The 13,065-nt window shown below is 39.6% G+C and overlaps 1 protein-coding gene across 6 annotated transcripts in view; it reads right to left on the bottom strand.

Annotated features, from left to right (window-relative positions):
• Positions 1–13,065, bottom strand: part of EPS8 (epidermal growth factor receptor pathway substrate 8) — a 136,493-nt gene that overhangs the window by 70,890 nt on the left and 52,538 nt on the right. Inside the window, exon 1 of one of the 6 annotated variants that reach the window (XM_057427908.1) lies at positions 10,858–10,983. The exons of the other annotated variants lie outside the window; for them this stretch is intronic. The gene's annotated coding sequence lies outside the window, so the exon portion shown is untranslated. Of the gene's footprint in view, positions 1–10,857; positions 10,984–13,065 lie in introns of those variants that run through there. 6 annotated transcript variants of the gene reach the window in all.

Below are 13,065 nucleotides of genomic sequence, written 5' to 3'. Positions count from 1 at the left end.
GACATCAGGTTTCGGCTGACAGCCTTCAGACCTGCTAAAACCCACATTCATCTGGAGAAAATACTGAGAACTCACTACCCAGGGATGTGGAGAAAGCTCACACCCTTTCAGGCTCAAATAAGGGCACTTGCTGCCAAAGGTCTCAAAATCCCTTATCCTTTATGGAAGAGTAAGTTTGTTGCCCCATCTTCCTCACTGTTTCTTTTCCCAGTGGAGAGCATTTATAACTCAGTTTAGAAAAAAAATACCCAGAATATTTGTATGCTCCTGCTAGGAATGTATTAGAAAAAACATAGATTTTGGGGTGGGAGAGAATCCATTATCCTACAAACAGGGAGATCCCAACAGACATCCTAACATCTTTTTCTGCTGCCCAGATCAACTCCAAAGCACCAGGGACTCCTGTGTCATTCACTTCTGCCAAGTTTTAGTATTGCTTAGCAGATGGTTACTTCTCACTGTGCATAGGGCTTTCCTCTCCCCAGCACTGAATGGTTTTGTGTCATCTAGGAAAAGAGGCACTGGTTTGCCAGGTTTCATAACCAGTTACCTTCACACTTGCACAATCAACAGCATGACCCTACTCTCTTGCTCCGGTTTGGCACAGTAAGAAAGCTCAATCCTTCCAATTATGACCAGAAGCATCATTGCAGCCCTAGCGCACGCAACCAGACAACTCTAGCATGTGATGAGAAGGACAAAGTACTTCAGTAACACGAAAGTAGTGGCAGCGATGGCTCTCCTTCAGAATTTCAGCCATATATTGTACAGTACCCTCATTCCCAGTAATGAGGTCTGTTATCTGCTGCAGTTCAGTGTGTTACTTGCTTTGAACGGTTAACAAAGAAGTCTTTAACCACTGTAAACGGCCGTTAGTAGGTAAGATAGTGTCTAGTGAAGGAGGAGATGATATTCTCTTGAACTTGCTCTTAAAATGGAAATATGTAAAATGTGATGTCATGTAATTTGCTACTCTAACAGTAGGCTGTTCTTATCTAACGTTCCCCTCCTGCTCATGTTTTAGTGCACTCCAGGGGGAAATTATCCAGGAGGATAATAAACATGATGCAGAAAACTAGCCACATGCAATATAAAAAACTAATGCCAAAATGACCACAAATGCTTTTCCAGAGCTGATTTCCAGAACTGTCCAAGCAGAGGCAAGGAACGGAAGAAATCTCTCACTCCTGACTCACGCTGTTGGCCTGAACATGAGATGGCTCGTTACTCAGAAATGGTATTTGGATGCGCCCCCTCCCCAGGAGCAGGGTGCTGCAGAGAGGGGAGGAAGCATCCACAGCTCCAGATTCCTGGAAGAGAAAAGACTGCACAAAACTCAAGGAATTTGGGATACGTTTCAATCCACAAGAGTAACAATGGAAACTATAAACAGCATAATGATTTTTTTCTGTATTTTTGAATTATCTAGAGACAACTGTATCTCTACAGTTACAATACGTTTTGCCTACTGTCCACATCCCACAGAGTTTGAGTCAGCTGTGTTGCTCTCTCCCAAAGCTACAAGTAAGGCCAGGGGGAAAACCTTGCTTCCACTATATTTTTCGTTCCCTGTTTTTTTAATCCCTGTCAAATTTTAATCCCTGTCCTGTTACACACAGAAAACCAATGCTTGAAATGTGATTGCTATAAGAAGTACTCAGATCAACAGTTCAATACTTAAAATTACAAAAGCAGAAAACAAAAAAGTCCATAGGGCTTGCAAGAATAACAGAAACTTGTTAGAAGATGGAGGTGACATTTAAGGACAATTCAGAAGCAGTATGCAAGGGATAAAGCCACAACAGTGTACTGAGCATGAGAGCGTCTGGACACTGAAATAGTTACTCAGCACAGATACTTACTGCAAGTCAATTATAAAATATGCTAATGCCTAAATCCATGAGAGCATGGATTAGAAGTGAAAGAAAACTCTAAAAGAAAAATAGCATCATGAGATGCAAACCAGTTTCTCTCCAAAGAAAAGCTTTTTTCCCCCTTTCTAGAGAGTTTTAGGGAAAGGATGTAAAGGAACCATAGAGCAGTCAATTGCCCAGCTTCCATTAGTCTCTTTAAAATACCTGTTTTGAAAAATATTCCGATTTCATGAGAATCAAGGCATTTGCATGCACCAAGATGATTCTCAGAAGAACAAAATGGCATGAGTAATGCTTGCGTGTGCAGTAGTGTAATGTCAGCTAGACATTTTTGTCATCTTTAACACTCACTTCCAAATGCCGCATTAAATAATTTATTGCGCCACAATGTGCTCCCAGGATTAAATCTCACACTGTGTAATTCAAGCATTGCTGTTCATGGATGTGTCTGCTCAGAACACCCAAAATATTAATTAGCCTGGCCTGATTAAAACACCTAAGCCAGGAGAGATAATTGGAATTCTTCAAATCCTCCAAACTTAAAGTTTCAGAAAGGACATCTAATCTTTTCAGAAATTTACAATCCCCCACTTCATCAGCTGATCTTGGGAAACTACACCGTCCTCCACACCCTCTTTTCTTTTCTTTGGATAAGAAGGGAAAAAAATCTCTCACTTGCCAATATCAGGTTGGTCAAGAACAAAACTCAGATGCCAAAACTTCATCATTTTAACAGAATTTCAGCATAAAATAGGGAATAGTTGAGCTTGAAAACCTGCTTCTGTTTTAATTGCTAGGCCAACTTGGAAGATAATGCATGGCTGTTCTGCAGTTCTCTGAGCTTTTGGTTTTTCAGCTGCGCACTGTGCTTACTGCACCATGTGCATGAAAAAAGGTGCACATGGCATTTAATTTTTATTTGTTTGTTTTGACCACCTCACATAAACAGTCTCTGGGAAAGGAATTAGAAGTTCACTGTTACAAGATTACAGCTAGAAATAATCTGGGTTGAGCAAGGGTTCCACTGAGGTAAAGCTTAATTATTTACAGTTTAGTTCCCGGCAGACCAGGTTCCAAGGTCATTTATCACCAAGAATGAATATAAAGCACTCGTTTCTATTTTTGTAGTGCAATAACCAGCACTCAGTGAGAGCTGTAAGGTGAGTAGGAGGAGATGTCTCCCCTTAAGTAACACCACAGGATGGACTTTATGAGTGAGAAAAAGCACAGAGGATAACCGTATCTTCTTAAAAAGGGGAGATATATCCCAAGCCAAAAAGAACTGACATAGTTTGTCAGCCTCTTTTACTGAATCTTCAAATGAGAGAAGTTATTCAGAAGACACCAGCAGCTCTCCAAGAGAGCCATGAAAGTGAAAGCTCTCCAGAGCAGCAGGATGGGGAAGTCAGAGCCACACTGTTAACCCTTATGCCCACAGAACACACCACACACTGGCATTGAAAGTCTGCCAACACAGATGATGCTGGATTCGAAACCATAAAGCCAACACCACATATGCAGCTGTTGTCCATTGCAGGATCCTCTCCCAGTGTGCCGGCACAGACGCCTTTTGCCCTAAAGACTGGTAAGATACAGAGGCAGGAGCAGCACAAGCAGCAGCCACAGGCTCTCTCCTCTGCACAGGCACACGCTGGGGAGGAACAGGAAAAGCACACACCCCATGTACCAAGCAAATACAAAGGTTTTAGAAACAATACACCTGGGAACAGGCACAGCAGTACTGGGTGGCATCGGCTTTTGTAGAAACGAAACAAACCACGCAGGGATCTTGGCCACAGCAGGAGGGTACACCCAGTAGTGCAGAAGGACCTATGTGCCACAGTCCCCCAGTGACAAGGGAATCTGGAACTGGTAGTTAAACTCAATGGCTTGAACTAGATGACATCCCAGGTACCTCTGTATTTGTATTTTTATTGCAGTCACCATCACAGCCCTAAAGGTATCTCCACCCCACAACAGATACAAGAACAATGATGAAGATAGTACTAATTAAGGCATAGTTCAGGGCAATATCTGGACTCTCCATGGCATGTCTTACGTGAACAGCCCACATCACTGGGGCCAGGACCCTGTGAGGTTTATGGTGTCTGCAATAACTTGCAAAGAGAACCCAGGAAAAAAAAAAAAAAAAAAAAAATCAGGTGATTTGTGGGGGGTGTAACTTTGTAATACAGGTATTAACCATATGAGACAAAAGAGCATAATCTTCAGTACCTGCCTTCTGAAAGTAAAGGTAGTTTTAGGTAACTAAGATCAAATATCACTAGGTTTAAAACATGCACTAAGCCCTCTGTTGATTTGACTTCAAAGCAGGTATTCGTACCATTTCAGATTAGTATTTATTATTCAAGTTCCAAAAGCATTAGATTCTTCTTCTACTTCAAGGAAAAAAATGCTATGTTATGCACTCATAGTTAATGTACATCGGATCACAAATCACCATTTGTAGAATAAACATATTATGATGATACATATCATTATAGCTAAACAATGGTGGTTATACTCTGTGATGGCAGCAGTAGCAAAACAAATGCTTAGTTATACCAGGAATGAAAGTTCAGTGATTCAGTAACATTACAAATCAACTGCAAAATTAATATACAGACATGTATTATTAAGACAACGTATTATTGCTGAAAGTTTTATTCTGGTGAACAAGCGGGATCACCCTGTTGCTACTGAGCTGTTTTTAAAAGGACATAAAGGAACATGAGTGTGTTATAATGACCTATCAGATGTGATAAAAAGCAACAATTCTTTTTTTTCTTTTATACTCTCATTCCCCTGCATGCACATACTATTTGTGTAGTCTTAGTAGTAAACATTTTGTGGCTAGGTCTCATGCAGTGAGAGTTGAGAATAAGACTTTTCAACAAAATTCACAACAAATATATGTACAGATCTTTATTTCTATAAGCTATCAATTACACACTGGCTTATCAAGACCCTTTGACTACCAGCCTATGTAAATATATTGAGCTGCAAGATAGAGACACATGCTTAAATCACCTCTTTTAGCCCACGAATTACCTATTGTTTACCCAATTCTGTGCTATGCTCACCAGTTCTTTTGCCTGTAGTATCTACTTCTTAACTTTGTTTAAATCATGGTATAAATTGCAGAATAATTTAGGTTGGGAGCAATCTCTGGAGGTCATCTAGTCCCAACCTGCTGATCAAAACAAGGCTAACTTTGAAGCTAGACAGACAGAAACCATGAATTGTATACAATAATCACAATGACTCCTCAAGCCACCACAAATTCAGCAAGTGACTGACAAATAGCTCCTGACCACAAGGAAAATAAACTCTCCCATTTTGGTCCCATGCTTATGTCCTGCTACACCTGAATGGGATCAAGAACAGAAGTAAGGGTTTTGGCAAAAGCACAGCTGCCAAACTGTGACTCAAATGCAGTTCAACAGCATTTTAGGAAACCTGGTGTTGGGACAGCCAATCCTCCTTGGAAGGCAGCAGCATAGCAAAGACAGATAGCTGCAGGAATCCAGGAGGAAGGTAACAGCATGTTGGAGGAAGACTGTGAGTGAAAGTCAACAGAGCATTTCTCTGGACAGCAGCATCACAGCTCAGCTGGCTAACATATGTAAAGGCTCCTGCAAACCCATTTAGTGTGGTTTGCGTGGTCCCTGGTGACCCAGAGATCCCACTTCATGGAGACATCTGTATTCGCAACAGCCTTGATACAGCTGTTTATACATTCCCCTAAACTGAGGCCTCACTATGGGGCCACAGGGAGGAGAGCGATAGAGTTACAAGCTCCATCCTCCAGCACAGAGCACAAAATGAATATTTACTATCTAGCACAGACAATTTGTCAGGCTGTAAAATGATCTAATTTCTTGGAATTAGCATAATTCATATACATATATATACATACACACTTTTTTTTTTTCTAAATAAGAATTGTAGCACCTCAATATACCCCAATATGTTTGGCTTTGCATCTTTGGACTTGCTCATCAGGGATACAATAAGGAGCTATGCCAAGTGCAACAGGCTGTACATTACTTCATGGTTTGACCATCCTCTACTACAGTTTGTCACAATTCCCACATGCAGAAACAAACCTCTTAAGCTAACAAGCATGGAAAAGGTCACACAATAAGTATAGTGTTGAAAGCATTCTGCATTAGGAGGTGTGCCCAAAACACAGGAAAAAATTTTGCTGTTCACACTGTGACCATACTGGAAAATTGAATACTGCTTCTCCACCAGCAAGAGCAACAAGAAGGTTGTTAACATTTCATACTTTAACAAATCATAGTGCTTAAAATGATCCACTGCTTAAAATCCCGAGTGGTTCTAGTGGTTCCTGGCAAACTGAAAACAATTTTCCTTCCCAGCTTCCTCTCTGCAGTACAGCTGAAGGACCTTGGTGGTGGGAGAAGATCAGTATCAATGAGAAAAACAGTCTTTAAAACACTGGTTCACTATTTGATTTTAGGTACTAAATTCACAATTTTGAGACAAAGCCAACTTAAGAACATTTATGTCTTGTGACTCCAAAGAAGACCAGGAGTTTAAAGAGCAAGTGTTTGAGCTTGCCCCTGCAAGTCAAGGAACCAATAGCACAAGCAATCTCAAAAGCATCAAACTACTAAACCAAACAACCAAAAGCTACAAACAAAAAACCCCAACCAACACACAAAAGGAAAGGGATGGGGTGGCTTGTTTCTACCTTTGCATACCCCTCACTTTGCCCTGTATATCACAAGCTTATATAAATCACTTCAATCTTTTGTAGGTCACAAAAGATTTGGTTTATTTGTAGTTTTGCTCTTTCCCCAGGTTCTTATGGTCTGTCGTCCTCCATGAATAAGCAAAAACTTAATAGTTTAGAAGTGAGTTCGGACAGCTTGTCAATGTCATGGAGAGGTGACTTCCAAATGTTTGGATAGTCAGGTCTCAGTATTTATTTATTTATTTAAAGACAGGCATCTTTACCTTTATATTGATCACTACCCTTAAAAGAAATAATCTCTAATTAATGTTAAGCAGAAATTTTCTGTATGACACGTGTACCCTCTAGACTCAGGGCATGTCCCAAAGTCAAGATAAGAAGCTGGGCCAGGAACCACAGAGTACACATTAAATATCATAAAGGAATAGTTTCCCTAAAGACTGCAAGCCCAGCACTCAGGGTGGATGCAGCAGCCTCCCAGGAACCCCTGCATGAACCCATACCCAGCTCAACCCACGTAATTAACCTGGAATCTACTTCACCCTCTCTCTGCCTCCACATCTATCCTCATGTTAAAACATCATGTATTTAGAAACTGGTAGCGCTTTTTCTTTTCAACAATTAACATCAAATCCCAAACCTCTTACAGCACCCAGAAAAAAATATTATTGTAATATAATGAATTCTTTGTATTTCCCCTTTCTCTCATACCTCATTGCTTATTTACAACTAAGTTGCATCTTCTGATGTGCTTGCTAACAGTACAGCACTGTTGTAGTTCTGGCCACAGACAAAATGATAAAGTCAGTAAAATTTGCAAGTACAAAAGATAAATAGCAAATCTGGGGAATAAACTAAGCATCTGTGCCAGTCTCTAGCTTGCTTCAATTCTGTTCAAGCTGACAGGTATTTTATTTCAACTATTTTATCAACAGCTCTATGGTTGCATACACGTGACCTAAACAGAAAGTTTCTTTGAACATATTTGATAAATATTGAAATAATGGAGAAAACAAAGTAAATTCTAAAAGTAGGTCTGAAGCTATTTTCTGAATGCTGATTCTCCTCAAATGTATTTATAATTTTCTTCTACAAGAGTACTAAACTCCAAAGTAAAGAAAATAAATGCTCCGAGAGTAAAAGCAGCAGTTCTGGTCTGATAAACAACAACATAAAACCGGCATCTTTGCACTCAGCAGATCTGTCCCCGGTGTGCAGTCAGGAGTAATTGCTGCTGACTAGTGAGATAAATAAGGTCCTACTACTTCCATGCTTGCTTGAAACAGGATATCAGTGTTATTGTTGTGCAGCAAACTGAATACTATTGCCTTCTATACAAAGTTAAGTTCTTCATTAATTTTCAATTATGTATCTGAACAGTTCTTGCTGCACCACTCAATAACAGGTAATGGGATACAGAGACAATGTCAGAGCATGTTTCACCCAGCACAAACTTTATGATGTGAAAATACTCAGGAAGGGAGATGTGTCTACAAGAGCGGGAAATGTTTAATCCAGAGCCAAACAGAAATTCCAGCCTCGTAAAGCTACTTTTAAACAAGCACTTTCCAGATTCAAGGGCCATAGTTTTTCTTTATAAAATGCTACAGATGCAAGCAATCTTAAATGAGAGGAAACTAGGGCAAGAAACCAGTAGGCAAGTGGGTTGGTATGAAAAAAATTTAACAAGCAGTTTTCACTGCCAAAGTTCATTTTAGTATGTGTAGGCTGCAGGTACAGTACATAGAAAAAATACATCACACCTGTATTACACACAAACACCAGCTTATCATTTCAATTAAGGATACAAACCAGAAAACCTGTTTTCATTTATGATACTACCAGAATATGACTGAATTTTATTTACATAACTGGTAAGTTATTGAAAATAAACAGGGCATGCAAATTCTCAGCATTCAAATTAACAACCCACCACTTTTTAGAAACTATTAGGGAACATTATACTTGGAAGTGAGAGCTTAAAATGTTTTGTTGCATATTTTGACAATGCTTAGAACAAATAACTAGTAACAGTGCTTGCGCTTCGGAACTTCAAAACTGGAGAGATAAGAAAGTCCCTGAAAGAAGAAACAGATAGGGAAACAAGACAACATTGTTGTTTTGTTCCTGAGCCTCCCAGGACTCACAGACTAAATACATCACCATTATTATCATACCACTATGTGACTTGAAGGCCCTGAAAGCAAAGTATTTCTCTTAAATCAAATATAGCATACAGCATATTTCCATCTGGAAGCACTTGTGTCTTTCTTAACATCTCAGTAAAAACTCAGTGTTGCTACTGGATGTCACACTGCTATTATTTTTTTTTTCCTCAAAAAAACCCCACCAAAAATAATTATATCAAGCCTGACATTTCTCTTTTTCCATATTCTTTTCCCTTAAAAAAAAAAAAAGCTTCAGTGAAGTAGTAAAGACTCCAATAAACTGTTCATTTAATGAAGACAGTGAATCTGTTATTAAGCATTACTAAAACCATTCAGTCTGTGCCAGTAACAGCGTACATGCTTGTGATGACAGATCCATTTCATTTCATGCTACTAAAGAACAAGTCAAAAAATTCAGGCAGAGAACAGAAACTGATTCACTAAAACTTCCATGTTGTTACTAATAGTCAGAGCTTTCCATTCCTTCCATATTTCAGACTTAAGAGGCTGGCTGACATCAATAAAATATTTTTCTTACATCGAAAGAGTGTTAAAATGGTGCCAAAGAAGATTATAGGAACTTGCTCTCTTTTGATGCATCTTTAGGCACACACTAAATAGAGTTTCTGGCACACAATAAAATAAACTAAATCAACTTCTCTCAAATGCATGGCTTTTCATGACTCAAGATGCCAAGCCTTTAAGCTATGCCAAGCTTCTGAAAGAATTAAATACAGTTCAAGTTAACCTGGCATATAAGGCTGGGTCCTTATTAGATGAACAGCAGCACAACTATCAGTTCAGTAGCTCCACAGCCATTGCAGCCTGAGGCTTGTACGAGCTGTCTCTGGTCCAGGACCCAATCCTGCCAGTGCTCACCCACAAGCTGAGGGAGCTGTAGGTAGAGGAGGGAAGGCTTCTCCCACCAGTTCACCTTCCTGTGTTTATTTATTAGTATTGCTACGCCCCTTTTTACCCTGATAATAAAAGCAGCTGTTTGAGCTGCTCAGGGATGGGCAATGTGAGGGTGCATCTCAGGAAAGGAACTAAGAACCAGGTGGTATGACTGGAGGCTTGCAGTGCATCTTCATGCAGTCACAGGCCTGGGATTCACAATTTGGCATGGGAGAAATTCTGGTTTTAAACAGCCCTCTGCTAATACACAGGAGCACTACCTGTGCAGCATATGCTCACATACATACATGCTCCAAACATTTGCACACCAGAAACAGTTGTAACAACATATTTGGTACAATGAAGAAATACATTAAAGATCTCTCATATGACTGCATGCATCCACACAGCATTGCTTTGAGATTTTTTGGTCCAGTCCTAAAAGCAGCAATGCCTGGACATCACTATACCAACACCAATATGTTGTCACTGCTTGTGCTGGCTAAATACCTTACCATGTAGCCACATACACAGTTTTGGCAAATGCAAGAGAGAATCCCCTTTAGAAGGGACCCATCTTTAATTCTGCAATCAAATACTACACACCGCAGAAGAAGATGCATTCTTACTGGACAGATGCTTGCAGAATACAAGTGCATCTCTGTGTAAAACCTTTCTACAGAAGAGCTTACATAAAAAGCACAGATCACAACCCCCAAACTACCATATAAACCTAGCACACAGCTGAGCTAGCATGACAAGAAGTGTTAAGGACATCAGCACTTCTGTTCCTATACCCCATACCACCTCCTGATCATAATCTTCTGTACCACCTCCCAAAGCAGCTCCCTCTGTCTTCACCTTTTTCTCCCCTTCTTGAACCACTCAGTTGCCACAGACAAGCAGGTGATGAAGCACTGTGCAGTAAGAATCCCTTCAATTCCATCTTGCTGGACTTCAAAAAGTTGTTCTGTCACCAGAACCTCAGCTGGGTTTTTCTTTCTGAAATGACTGTTCATAAAGCTTTACAGGGCTCTGTGTTTGCTAAAATACTTCAGAACCTTTGCCTTCTGCTGTTCAACACAGTTATTCAGTAAGAATCTGGGTACTTTCCTGTCCTTTCTTAACAAGGCGCTGGGGTGGGGGGAAGTTGCTGAAAACCACCTTTTTTCCTGAAGTTCCACTAACACACCTTTACCTATGAGTCACAGCAGGGAGCAGTCTCTCAAAAGTCCCCTCTGAAGCAGGCACAGCATCCCTTGTGAAGGACATGGAGAAGATGGACACACAGACTACACGGCTCATGTGCACACTGCACAAGAGCTGCTGCTAAATAGGCATCTAAGCTAAAGCTAAAGCTCTGTCCCTTTGGAAAAACAAACCCAACACGTTTAAAGGTTTCATGTATGCATTTTCAACCTTGAAACAGGAAAACTTTTCAGCAAAAAGCTTTTAAATTGAATTCCTTGTCAACAAAAGTGAAAGGTTTGGAGAAACGATTGCTGAATGTATAGAGACGACCCCTCACCGCAAAACTGTGAACAGATTCTCAAGGAGCTTCGGATCCAGACAGGCAGTTTCTCCATTTAACACATCCACTGATCTGCTACCACGTTCTCATTTTGTATTTCTGTTTAAAAAGTTAAAAAATATGTTGCCTAATTTATAAGCAGTGTGATAGTTCTAGATTTTCCAAGCATTTGTTAGTACAAACAGAATTAAAATACATTTAAGCTCAGTTGCAAACAGAGATTTTAATAGACACGAACAACGCAGGTAGCAAAATAAATAACAGGTTTTTTCCTAGACTAACCCCAATGTTTGGACAGGTGCCAGGCATTTATATGACATGATGGTTACTAGAGTATTCACATCTGTGCATTAAAGCTGTCACCAACTTTCCCTCCCTCCTGATCTGGATAAAAGCAGAAACTAAATAACCTCTTGCAGTTCTTAGTTATCTCCTTGACTGATCACAGAAGTGAATAACCAGACTGATTTGTGATTAACAGCCCCCTGCACTTTGATACAGTGCAGAAAAGAGGTACCTTCTTATGAAGACAAGACTAAACTTCTCTTTCTTTTTACAAGCAAAAAAGGAACCTCTCTGAAGAGATTGAGAGCTTTTGGTTTTGTTTCTCCATGCCTCTTTTGCATGCATGCCAACTTAAATTTGCATACCCTGTTTTTCCTGAGAAGAAAATGGGAACTGGAAAACCAGTTCACTGCTATATATTAAAGAAACAAACAAACAAACCAAAACACAAAAAACCCAAACAAACAACAACAACAACAAAAAAAATCCCACAAACAAGAAACCAAACAAGCAAACATTAGTTTTGAAGACTTACTCACAAGAGACTACACAATCTTACTCCTAGAGATGCTGCTACAAGTCACACTTCCTCAGCGGTCTTCATTTTGCCTCTAGTCCTATACTTTCAGTTATATGGTTTCTACTAGCCTTACTCTCCTTAACTTCTGAGTAAAACTGACAAACTGAAGTTCAGCAAAGGTGAGATTTAAGAGGATGGAAGAGTCCAACATGGCTGTAGCTGGGAGCACTGGCTCACAGGGAAGAGGCAGAGTTCCATTTCATTCCCTCACATCCCTTATACATCCCTCACTTATTTCAATACAAACCAACTCCGTTAAGCCAGAAAACAACCAGGACCCATCATGAAGGACATCCCTAAGCTCAATTAATTAGCCAGTGTAATCACCAAATGTCTTCCTTTTCTCTTTTTATAGCAACTTGTAGCTTAGACTCCAGCCAATGTTCGGTACTCTTGATATTTTATATGTTGTGAGTTACTAACAACGTGGATTTAGATACATGCCAGACACCTGAAAAACTCAGGCAGGCAGAAAATACTAATGGCACAGCTGAAACCTCCGATACCTCTGACAGAGCACAATTTTTAAGGTTAAGCAGGAGCAGATGGATGGCAGCACCTGCTTAAATGTACCAAAATCACTCTGGTTTAACTGGCTGTTAAAACAATGAATCGCTACAAAAATCAATGCAGGATACTGTAAAATAATCTGTGTATTTACTGTGTAAAGTTATAAAGTGTTATAATGAAAAATAAATGAGAAACCATAATACAGTGACATATTTTGGAATAAATGTAAACAAATGCCAAATATAGTCCTTTTATTAAAACAAGGACTTTAGTAGTGACAGAAGCTAGGTAACTATAAAGACACACATAAAGATGCTAAAATAGTAGCTAATTTGTTTTCAGTGAACATCTAAACATTGATGCTTATCCTGGTGAGTTCTAATGCATTGTGCATTTTGATTCTAGGAGTGCTTTTGAAGTCCTTATAAACAAAACAGGTTTGAACTAAAAATGCTTGTAATGAGAAAGTAAAATATGGACTAGCATCCCTATTGTATACT

The sequence above is a fragment of the Pezoporus wallicus genome, unplaced genomic scaffold (assembly GCF_028554395.1).
Source record: "Pezoporus wallicus isolate ANWC-B61680 ecotype Strahan unplaced genomic scaffold, APGP_CSIRO_Pwel_v1 contig_2908, whole genome shotgun sequence".
NCBI lineage: Eukaryota > Metazoa > Chordata > Aves > Psittaciformes > Psittacidae > Pezoporus > Pezoporus wallicus.
Note: the sequence above shows the minus strand (reverse complement) of the source record. Positions and strands in the feature narration are given on the sequence as shown.